Raw genomic sequence first — 10,155 nt, forward strand, 5'->3', positions numbered from 1 at the left:
AATGGATCGCAAATTCATTCTGCTGCCATTATTTCAACTAGCAACCAGATATGGAACTTTTAATTCTGTTGACGATCAACTCTTCGTTTACTTTCCATAATTAGGACGGTCTAACTACAGAGGTTAGCAAAGAATTCATTGTCTTAGAATGCCAAACAAAATTTCGAAATCAAGGTAATCCATTCTGAAAGAAAAGTGAAGAAAATGCGGATATGACTGGGGGCAATGTTAGGCCGAAAACACACGCTAATATTCACGCAAGTATACGCGTTCGCAAGTAATATAGAATACTTTCTAGCTCGTTCCCACAGAGACTCAGACTAATTTATTGTCTAATTAAACTCACTCACCAATGTATGATTACTTCTCAATGTTAAGACACTAACACTTAGAATTGTTGACTAAATATTAACTACAATTAACTACTTAATTAATCACTTAATTAACACTTTAAATTATCAATAATAAAACACTCATGAGATCACAACTTCATTACTACTTCCTTCAATAGTCATTGTTATTACCTTTAGCATGTGACAGTGATGATATTAATCGAATAACACAAAACTGATAAAAGCCAACTTTTATTGTACTAATACCATTCTACCAACATCCACAATCAAGATAGAAGTTGAATAGTCATCAATTATGTGGAGTTCCTATATGTCTACAGAAATTGACAACACAACGATTTAAGCACAAGTTATTCCTTTTGATTACATAGGGCAAATAAAACTGCTAGAGTTACCCACTAATCATGCACAACGTACATGAACCTATGCTAGCATGGCAAGTTCTAAATCTCAAGATCCATCGTCGCTTCACAAGAGATTAACACCCTATCTTATATGTTCGCGACGCACATAAGACGAATACGCACAACCAAAACTAGATATCATACAATCATCACACACTAAGTATTAAACAATTAACTAAAGAATTCCATAATAAATCCGTTGCAACCCCATGATCACGATTAGCCTATAATAGCACTTATCGTCATCATGGGTTCATATGAAATCATGATAAACAAACACAAGAAAATATAACTAAACTAATTATATTAAATCAGAGTACGTCACAAGAGTAAATAGGTTCAAGGTAAGAAAACTAGCATCCAACGTTACAACGAAACAAGAATCACAAGAAAATATGCTTCCTCTTCGTTGCTGTGCACTAAACGGTCTTCTTCCTTATCTCCTTCGCTCCTTGCGTAATACCACGATCCTCTCTCTTGAAAACGTCTCCAAATCTACTTATATAATAGTCCCATAAAACTCAGATTACATAGAAGTGGAAGCCAAACAGAAATAGAAGTCCTAAAATAAATTATTTTTTTCCCCGACCCTGCGCGGCCGCTCAGCATAGCTGAGCGGGCGCTCAGCTTTCTGCGCGGCCGCTCAGCATAGCTGAGCGGGCGCTCAGGACCCTTCTGGAAAATTCCTGAGTTCGCTTCGTTCCTTCACCGTAATCTGCCCATTTCTTCCCTCTCTCAATGATGAACACATGCCAAGGCTTATTCTTGACGATTACTCCCCCGAAATGCAACTAATACCCTGAAATGCATAAACACTAGAAAATGCATCAAATACACAAAATACTTGATTTCAAGACACCAATTTAAGCCATTTTAAGACGTTCTAAGTGGTATAAAATGCCACTTATCACACCCCCAAACTTAAATCGATGCTTGTCCTCAAGCGTCACAGACTCAAAAACAAATAAAAACATGCATGAATGCAATCTATATGAAAATGCAGCGATCCCCCTTACTACGAATAAACCAACCAAATTGCAACATCTCAACAAATGCAGTTAGACAACTAAAGATCAATAAACTCATGCAAACGGACATATAGCCAGAAACGTGGTGTGTGCAAATGCTTAACAGATATGCTTCGGAACTAGACCAATTATTATGACTCGACTATCCTCAAGGCAATCACATAATCATACAAAGAATAAAAATTCTAGGCACAAAGTGATATACAACACTACAAGAATTCTGGAGCTTATTACGGAATCATGCTTTTTATTCACAACACAAATGCTTATTTGACCGTGCAATGAGTGAGGTCCATAAAAGAATTATACAATGGTATCCATGTAACGAGCGTTAGGTTAGCGGATCCCAGACTCTAAAAGCCTTAGGTCACTAGGCACAAAGTCCCCTAAGAACTTAATAACTCGAATACCAAAGAGCCCACTCTTAATCAATTATGCATAAACACCACAAATTTTATTTTTTTTTATAAAATTTCTGAGCAAGTGCGTTTCGCTCCATCTTGCTCAACCCTAGACTACTCGCACAACATGCGAGCTGGCTACTAGCCATTTGACGCCTAGCCACAACTAGCAACAAATTCCATTTTTTTACTCCAATTTTTTTTCTTTTTTTTCATGCCTTTATCACTAAGAGCCTATTATCGAATTCTAAGCATAATAAATAGATTGACCTCAAAAACAATCAAATCATAACGATAATCTAGCCCTTACGCATTCTCTAAGACTTAGTGGAATTACAAGTGCTTCTAGCATGCATATCAACCTACACGACTTAATATCACTTTAATGCTATCACTACACTCGCATCAATATCACAATTCAGTCGATAAATCATCGCAAAAGGGATCATGGTAAATGCATGAGCTACATGACATAATAAACAATTAAAGCTATATAAAAAAAACTATATGGCATAAATTATGCAACTATATGAACTAAACTATCATGAATATGTAGCTATATGACACACAAACAGTATTCCTTAACTACCACCCCAAACTTAAAATCTTCACTATCCTCAGTGAAGGTAGTAGAAAGGAACACAGGGTATACCTACTCAGAGTCATCATCATCATCACCCTCAGTGGGTGGAGTATCAGGCGGCGGGTATGCAGAGTCCTCACCAAAAACTGGCCACTGGATATCAGCTCCAAGGCCCCGAAAAGCAGTCCCTAATGCAAGGGTGAGCTCCTGAGCAAACCTGCTCTACGTCTCGTACATGGCATCCATCCGCCGTGAAAGCCTCCTATACTGGATATCAGCCATCCCAGCACCCTCCTGAGTTCTCGAAGAACTAGCCTCATCACGCCCAGGCCTAGCCATAGTAGCACCTCGTGCTAGACGCCCTCCTGGAAGACGATAACCCAGCCCATGCTCCTCAGGCTCACCACCGGTCCACTCCTGCATCCCATTCAGAGTTCCAGAATCAATCGAAGCCGCCGGCAACTGCAACTGCTCATGAGCCGGCCAGTTCACTCCTACTGCTCGGCACAGCTTCGTAACCGTGGATGCATAAGGGATGTTCATATGCTTAGCTCCCCTCAAAAACTTCAGAATTCCTTGGTAGATAAACTCACCAAGGTCCACATAGTACTCCTCATGAAGAATTCCCCACAACAACTGTGCTCTCTCAACTGTGACCTCGTGTGCATGCGAAGAAGGAAAAATATTAGCACAAATAAATGCATTCCATGCACGGGCATACCTATTCATAGCGATTGCCGGGAAGTGACGATACTCATTAGTGTCGGTCTTGAAGGTCCACACTGTGCCCGGCCTACATAGAGTCGCACAAATCAAATCCAAGTCAAAATCCTCAGCAGTCTTCTCATTCCAGTTCTCCTCCTCGGGCTTCCTCTCTCGCTATCCAATCACTTGGCAAATCGCCGCAGGGTGATAATCAATCGTCAATCCTCGGACCACAGAAAACCCATTCTTTTCGGTCTTCGCGTTCGCATAGAACTCGCGAACCACGCTCATCGGTACTGCTTCGGGCGACTCACAAAAAGCTATCCACCCCTTTTCTGCAATCATGGATAGCAACTCACCATCCCTCCCCGATGGTAAAAACCCTCTCTCCTTCAGAATCGGCTTCCCCAAAAGCCTAGTGTAGTCCTCCTCCGCAGCTCTGTCAGTCAACCGAGGCCTTGCAGCAGTACCCCTTGATGAATCAGCAGTAGGGACTGTGCTGCTGCTATCGATAGTGCGTGCTCTCTTGGGTGCCATTGATTCTCCAATAAAAGTGTTTAAGAACTGAGTTTTGGTGCTTGGGAGAGAGTTTAAGTGTAGGAAGTTTGTGGGAGATATGTAGGATATGTGTATGTATATATAGGGTGTGGAATAGGTTAAATTAGATTAGGGTTTGGGGATTAAGGGTTAAAATGATGGGGTAGTGGGAACAAATCGTGGGTTTATGGGCTACAATTGGTTTTTTTTTTTCTGAACTTAAAAAAAAAAAAATTCTGGCAGTTGACCCCTGAGCGGTCGCTCAGCAAAGCTGAGCGGGCGCTCAGGGGGTCACTGGAAAAAAAAAATTCCAGCCCCGATTTTCTGATTTTTTTGTGTTTTTGGATAGGTTATTAACTTCTAAGGGTTCCTGTAATAACAATTCATGGGTTGCCTCCCACGCAGCGCTTCTTTTTCGTCATTAGCTTGACGTTGCGTACCCTTCTCAAGTAGTTAACAAAATGGCGCTAGCCACTTCTCGGTTTGCCATGTCCCCATAGTAGTGCTTCAAACGCTGACCGTTAACCTTGAATGCTTGGTCCAGATCATTCTCAAAAATTTCCACCGCTCCATGTGGAAACACAGTTTTGACAATAAAAGGTCCAGACCACCTCGATTTCAACTTCCCAGAAAAAGTCGGAGCCGAGAGTTGAATAAGAGAACTTGTTGCCCCGGCATAAATAACTTAGGATGTAGCTTCCTATCGTGCCACCTCTTCACCTTTTCCTTATACATTTTGTTATTCTCGTACGCTTGAAGTCGAAATTCATCAAGTTCATTAAGCTGAAGCATTCTTTTCTTACCAGCTGCATCTAAATCCAAGTTCAACTTTTTCAATGCCCAGTAGGCCTTATGCTCAAGCTCCGCAGGTAGATGATATCCCTTACCGTACACCAACTGAAACGGGGACATACCAAGTGGAGTTTTGTAGGCTGTTCTGTAAGCCCAAACAGCTTCATCGAGCTTTAAAGACCAATCCTTCCTTGACGGACAAGCAACCTTCTCTAGAATGCGCTTTATCTCTCTGTTAGACACTTCCGCTTGACCATTTGTTTGCGGATGATAGGCAGTAGCCACTCGATGATTCACATTATAACGCTGCATCATAGAAGTGAACTTACGGTTGCAGAAATTCGACCCTTCATCACTTATGATTACCCGAGGTGTTCCAAACATTGTGAAAATTTGCTTATGAAGAAAATTTAGCACTGCCTTTGCATCATTTGTCGGTAAAGCTTTAACTTCTACCCATTTTGAGACATAATCGTCTGCCAGCAAGATGTACTAATTATTGCAAGACGAGATAAAAGGCCCCATGAAATCGATTCCCCAAACATCAAAGACCTCGACTTCAAGCATCACATTTAATGGCATCTCATCCTTTCTCATCAAATTTCCCACTCTTTGGCAACGATCACACCTTAAAACAAACTGATGAGCATCCTTGAACAAAGTGGGCCAAAAAAACCTGCTTGCAGAATACGAGCTGCCGTCTTCTCACCACCATAGTGTCCACCATAAACCGTGGAGTGGAAGTCTCGTAATATCCCCTGCGTCTCACAGAACGGGATACATCTCCTGATGATCTGGTCGGCTCCCTGTCTAAACAAATATGGTTCATCCCACATATACCACTTCACCTCATGCAGAAACTTCTTCTTTTGAGCGAAGGTCAAATTAGGAGGCATTACATTGCTGACGAGATAGTTTACAATATCTGTAAACCATGGTTCTTCCTCCTGAACTGCAAACAACTGCTCATCCGGAAAAGATTCATTGATTAGTGTCCTATCTTGTGAAGTAGAATCGGGATTCTCCAACCTAGAGAGATGGTCAGCTACTTGATTCTCATTACCTTTTCTATCCTTGATCTCTAACTCAAATTCCTGAAGTAAAAGCACCCAACGAATGAGTCTCGGCTTTGAATCCTTCTTGGAAACCAGATAGTGAATAGCTGCATGATCAGTGAATACTGTTACTTTTGTACCAAGTAGATAAGATCGAAATTTCTCGAAACCAAAGACTATAGCCAATAGCTCCTTCTCAGTAGTGGTGTAGTTCATTTGGGCCCCATTTAAAGTCTTACTCGCATAGTAGATCACATGGAAGAGATTTTTCTTGCGCTGTCCCAGAACTGCACCTACCGCATAATCACTCGCATCACACATCATCTCAAATGGTTCTTTCAAATCTGGTGCTGTAATAACTGGTGCAGTGATCAAACTCTTCTTGAGAGTCTCGAATGCTGCCAAACATTCCTCATCAAATTTGAAAGGCACATCTTTCTCAAGCAAATTGCACAACGGCTTAGATATCTTTAAAAAGTCCTTGATGAATCGCCGATAAAAACCCGCATGACCAAGAAAACTACGGATTTCTTTCACAGAATTAGGTGGTGGAAGATTTTCAATGACTCCCACCTTGGCCTTGTCCACCTCCAGACCCTTGTTAGAGACCTTATGCCCAAGAATAATGCCTTCACGCACCATAAAATGACATTTCTCCCAATTGAGCACCAAATTAGTTTCCACGCACCTTTTGAGTACGGCGCGCAGATTATTCAAACATTCATCATATGAATGTCCAAAGACGAAGAAGTCGTCCATGAATACTTCGACATTATTTCCAATCATGTCAGAGAATATAGCCATCATACATCTCTGAAAAGTGGTCGGGGCGCCACATAACCCAAACAAAACTCTGCGAAAAGCAAACGTGCGAAATGGACAAGTGAAGGTAGTTTTTTCCTGATCCTCTGATGCAATACAAATCTGATTATACCCTGAATAACCATCCAGAAGACAAAAATACTCATGACCCGCCAACCTGTCAAGCATCTGATCAATAAATGGAAGAGGGAAGTGATCCTTCCTTGTGGCTTTGTTCAATTTTCTATAATCCATGCATATTCTCCATCCTGTAACTGTTCGAGTGGGGATGAGCTCATTCTTTTCATTTGCTACCACAGTGATACCTCCTTTCTTAGGTACACATTATACGGGGCTTACCCACGAGCTGTCAGAAATAGGATAAATGATGCCTGCATCCAGCCATTTCAGAATTTCTTTCTTCACCACCTCCTTCATGATAGGATTCAGTCTTCGCTGATGTTCCACAATCGGCTTACTACCTTCCTCTAGCAGAATTTTATGCATACAATATGAAGGACTTATCCCCTTGATGTCTGCAATGGTCCATCCAATAGCCGATTTGGATTCTCTCAAAATCCTTAAGAGCTTGTCTTCCTCACTACCTGAAAGGTCAGATGAAATAATAACAGGTAAAGTAGATGCATCACCTAAAAAAGCATACCTCAAGTGTTCAGGTAATGGCTTGAGATCCAAGGTAGGTGCTTCCTCTATTGATGGTTTAAGCTTTCCTTTAGCATTCTTGAGGTCAGAAGTACCAAGAGATTCAAACAGCATGTCTAGCTTTTGCTTCCAAGGAGAAGCGTTCAGATATTGTAATTGCTCGTTGCCATCTTCATCATCGCTGTCAAAATCCCCCACTAAGGCCTTTTCCAATGCATCAGACATTAGCATGCGATCGAGTTCCGAAGTAACCGCAGAATCAATCACATCCACTTTAAAGCACTCCTCATCTTCTGTAGGGAATTTCATTGCCTTGAATATGTTGAAGGTCACATCCTGATCTTGTACCCGCATAGTAAGTTCACCTTTTTGTACATCTATCAAGGTACGGCCAGTAGCCAAGAAAGGTCTTCCCAAGATTATGGGAATCTTCTTATCTTCCTCAAAATCCAGAATAACAAAATCTGCAGGAAAGAAGAGCTTATCCACCTTGACGAGCACATCCTCCACTATGCCCCTTGGGTAAGTAATGGAACGATCAGCCAATTGTAGAGACATGTATGTGGGTTTTGGATCAGGCAGATCCAGCTTTAAAGATCGACAACGGCATCAGATTAATGCTGGCTCCCAAATCACAAAGGCACTTGTCAAAAGTCAAATTGCCAATGGTGCAAGGAATGGTGAAGCTACCTGGATCTTTCAGTTTCGGTGGTAACTTTTGCTGCAGAACAACGCTTTATTCTTCCGTGAGAGCAACGGTCTCAAGGTCATCCAGTTTCACCTTCTTTGAAAGAATACTCTTCATAAACTTCTCATAACTAGGCATTTGCTCCAGAGCCTCAGCAAAAGGTATATTGATGTGAAGTTTCTTGAACACCTCTAGAAACTTACCGAACTGTCTATCCAGCTTTTGTTGCTGCAATCTCTTAGGAAAAGGTGGTAGAGGATAGAGCTGTTTCTCCCCTGTATTAGCCTTAGGCAGAGTGTGTTCAACAGTAGTCTTCCTTGGTTCTGCCGCTTTCTCCTTTTGCTTAGTTTCTTCATCTTTAATTTCAGCTTCTCCTTCTTTTGCCTTTTCAGCATCAACAACTTTTCCAGACCTAAAGGTAATAGCCTTGACTTGCTCTTTAGCTTCCTTCCTGCCTGGTACTTCCATGTCACTGGGAAGAGTGCCAGGTTGACGATTGAGCACTGCATTGGCTAATTGACCGATTTGATTTTCCAAGGTCTTGATAGAAACCGCCTGACTCTTGCATAACAGCTTAAGTTCCTCAAAATCAGCACTAGTAGGTGCAGCTGTACTTCCCTGTTGAAGATATGATTGCCTTGTAGCATACTGCTGTGCTTGCTGGAATCCAGGTGGGTTAAACTGTTTACTCACTCCTTGCTGATATGGTGGCTGAATAGCATTCTGATTATTCCCCCAGCTGAAATTTGGATGATTTCTGTTATTAGGATGATAGGTCGCTGGCACAGGCTGCTGTTGTCGCTGATAATTATTCACATACTGAACAGATTCGTTGACAAGAGAACACTGATCCGTAGCATGAGAACCTGCACAAAGCTCACAAACCATAGCTATTTGATTAACTCCATATGTAGCCAGAGAATCAACCTTCATTGATAGCGCTTGAAGCTGGGCTGCAATAGCGGTGGCTGCATCAACTTCCAGAATACCTGCTACCTTACCTGACGTCATCCTCTGAGTTGGGTTTTGATGCTCATTTGTAGCCATAGTCTCTATAAGATTATACACCTCGGTATAGCTTTTAGCCCATAAGGCGCCTCCAGCTGCTGCATCGAGCATGGACCGAGATTGGGCCCCCAAACCATTATAGAAACCAGTGATCACCATCCAATCAGGCATTCCATGATGTGGACATTTTCTCAACATTTCCTTGTAGCGTTCCCAAGCCTCGCACATAGATTCTGTAGGTTGCTGCGCAAACTGAGTAAGAGCACTCCTCATAGCAGCAGTCTTTGCCATCGGATAAAACTTCACCAGAAACTTTTGAGCAAGATCTTGCCACGTAGTGATGGACCCAGCTGGTTCAGAATGTAACCAGTCTTTAGCCTTGTCCCTCAGTGAGAATGGGAAAAGCCTCAACTTGATGCCTCATCAGTCACGCCATTATACTTAAAAGTGCTGCAGATCTCGACAAAATTCCTTATGTGCATGTTGGGGTCTTCAGTCGCCGCTCCTCCAAAAGAAACAGAATTCTGCACCATCTGAATAGTGCCCGGCTTGATTTCAAAGGTGTTAGCTTGAATAGCCGGATGAAGAATGCTTGACTGAATGTCATCAATTTTTTGCCGAGAAAAATCCATAAGAGCTGGATCAGCTTGAACAATACGATCACCCATGTTTACTGGTTCTTTCCGCTCAGTTCCTGAATCTGAATGTTCAAAATCTAACTTCTCCGGAATATCAAGAACTTCGTCTGTCTCCTCAGCTGTATCTAAAGTCCTCTTGCGAGTACGAGAACGAGTTTGCATAAACGCTTGCTAAAGTACCTGAAACACAACCGGAAACAATAAGTAACTATTACGTCCTAATCACTGAGTCCTAATGACCAATGATGGTAAGTACATAAACTAAACAAATACGCCGAGTCCCCGGCAGCGGCGCCAAAAACTTGTTAGGGCGAAAACACACGCTAATATTCACGCAAGTATACGCGTTCGCAAGTAATATAGAATACTTTCTAGTTCGTTCCCACAGAGACTCAGACTAATTTATTGTCTAATTAAACTCACTCACCAATGTATGATTACTTCTCAATGTTAAGACACTAACACTTAGAATTGTTGACTAAATATTAATTACAATTAA

The 10,155-nt window shown here is 41.7% G+C and overlaps 1 non-coding gene across 1 annotated transcript; it reads left to right on the plus strand.

Moving 5' to 3' along the window:
• The first annotated feature begins 9,187 nt into the window (after positions 1–9,187).
• On the plus strand, positions 9,188–9,294 carry LOC141698887 (small nucleolar RNA R71). The gene has a single exon (XR_012565385.1). It is a non-coding gene; the product is annotated as a small nucleolar RNA R71 (small nucleolar RNA).
• The last annotated feature ends 861 nt before the right edge of the window (positions 9,295–10,155 follow it).

Source organism: Apium graveolens, chromosome 11, assembly GCF_009905375.1.
Source record: "Apium graveolens cultivar Ventura chromosome 11, ASM990537v1, whole genome shotgun sequence".
NCBI lineage: Eukaryota > Viridiplantae > Streptophyta > Magnoliopsida > Apiales > Apiaceae > Apium > Apium graveolens.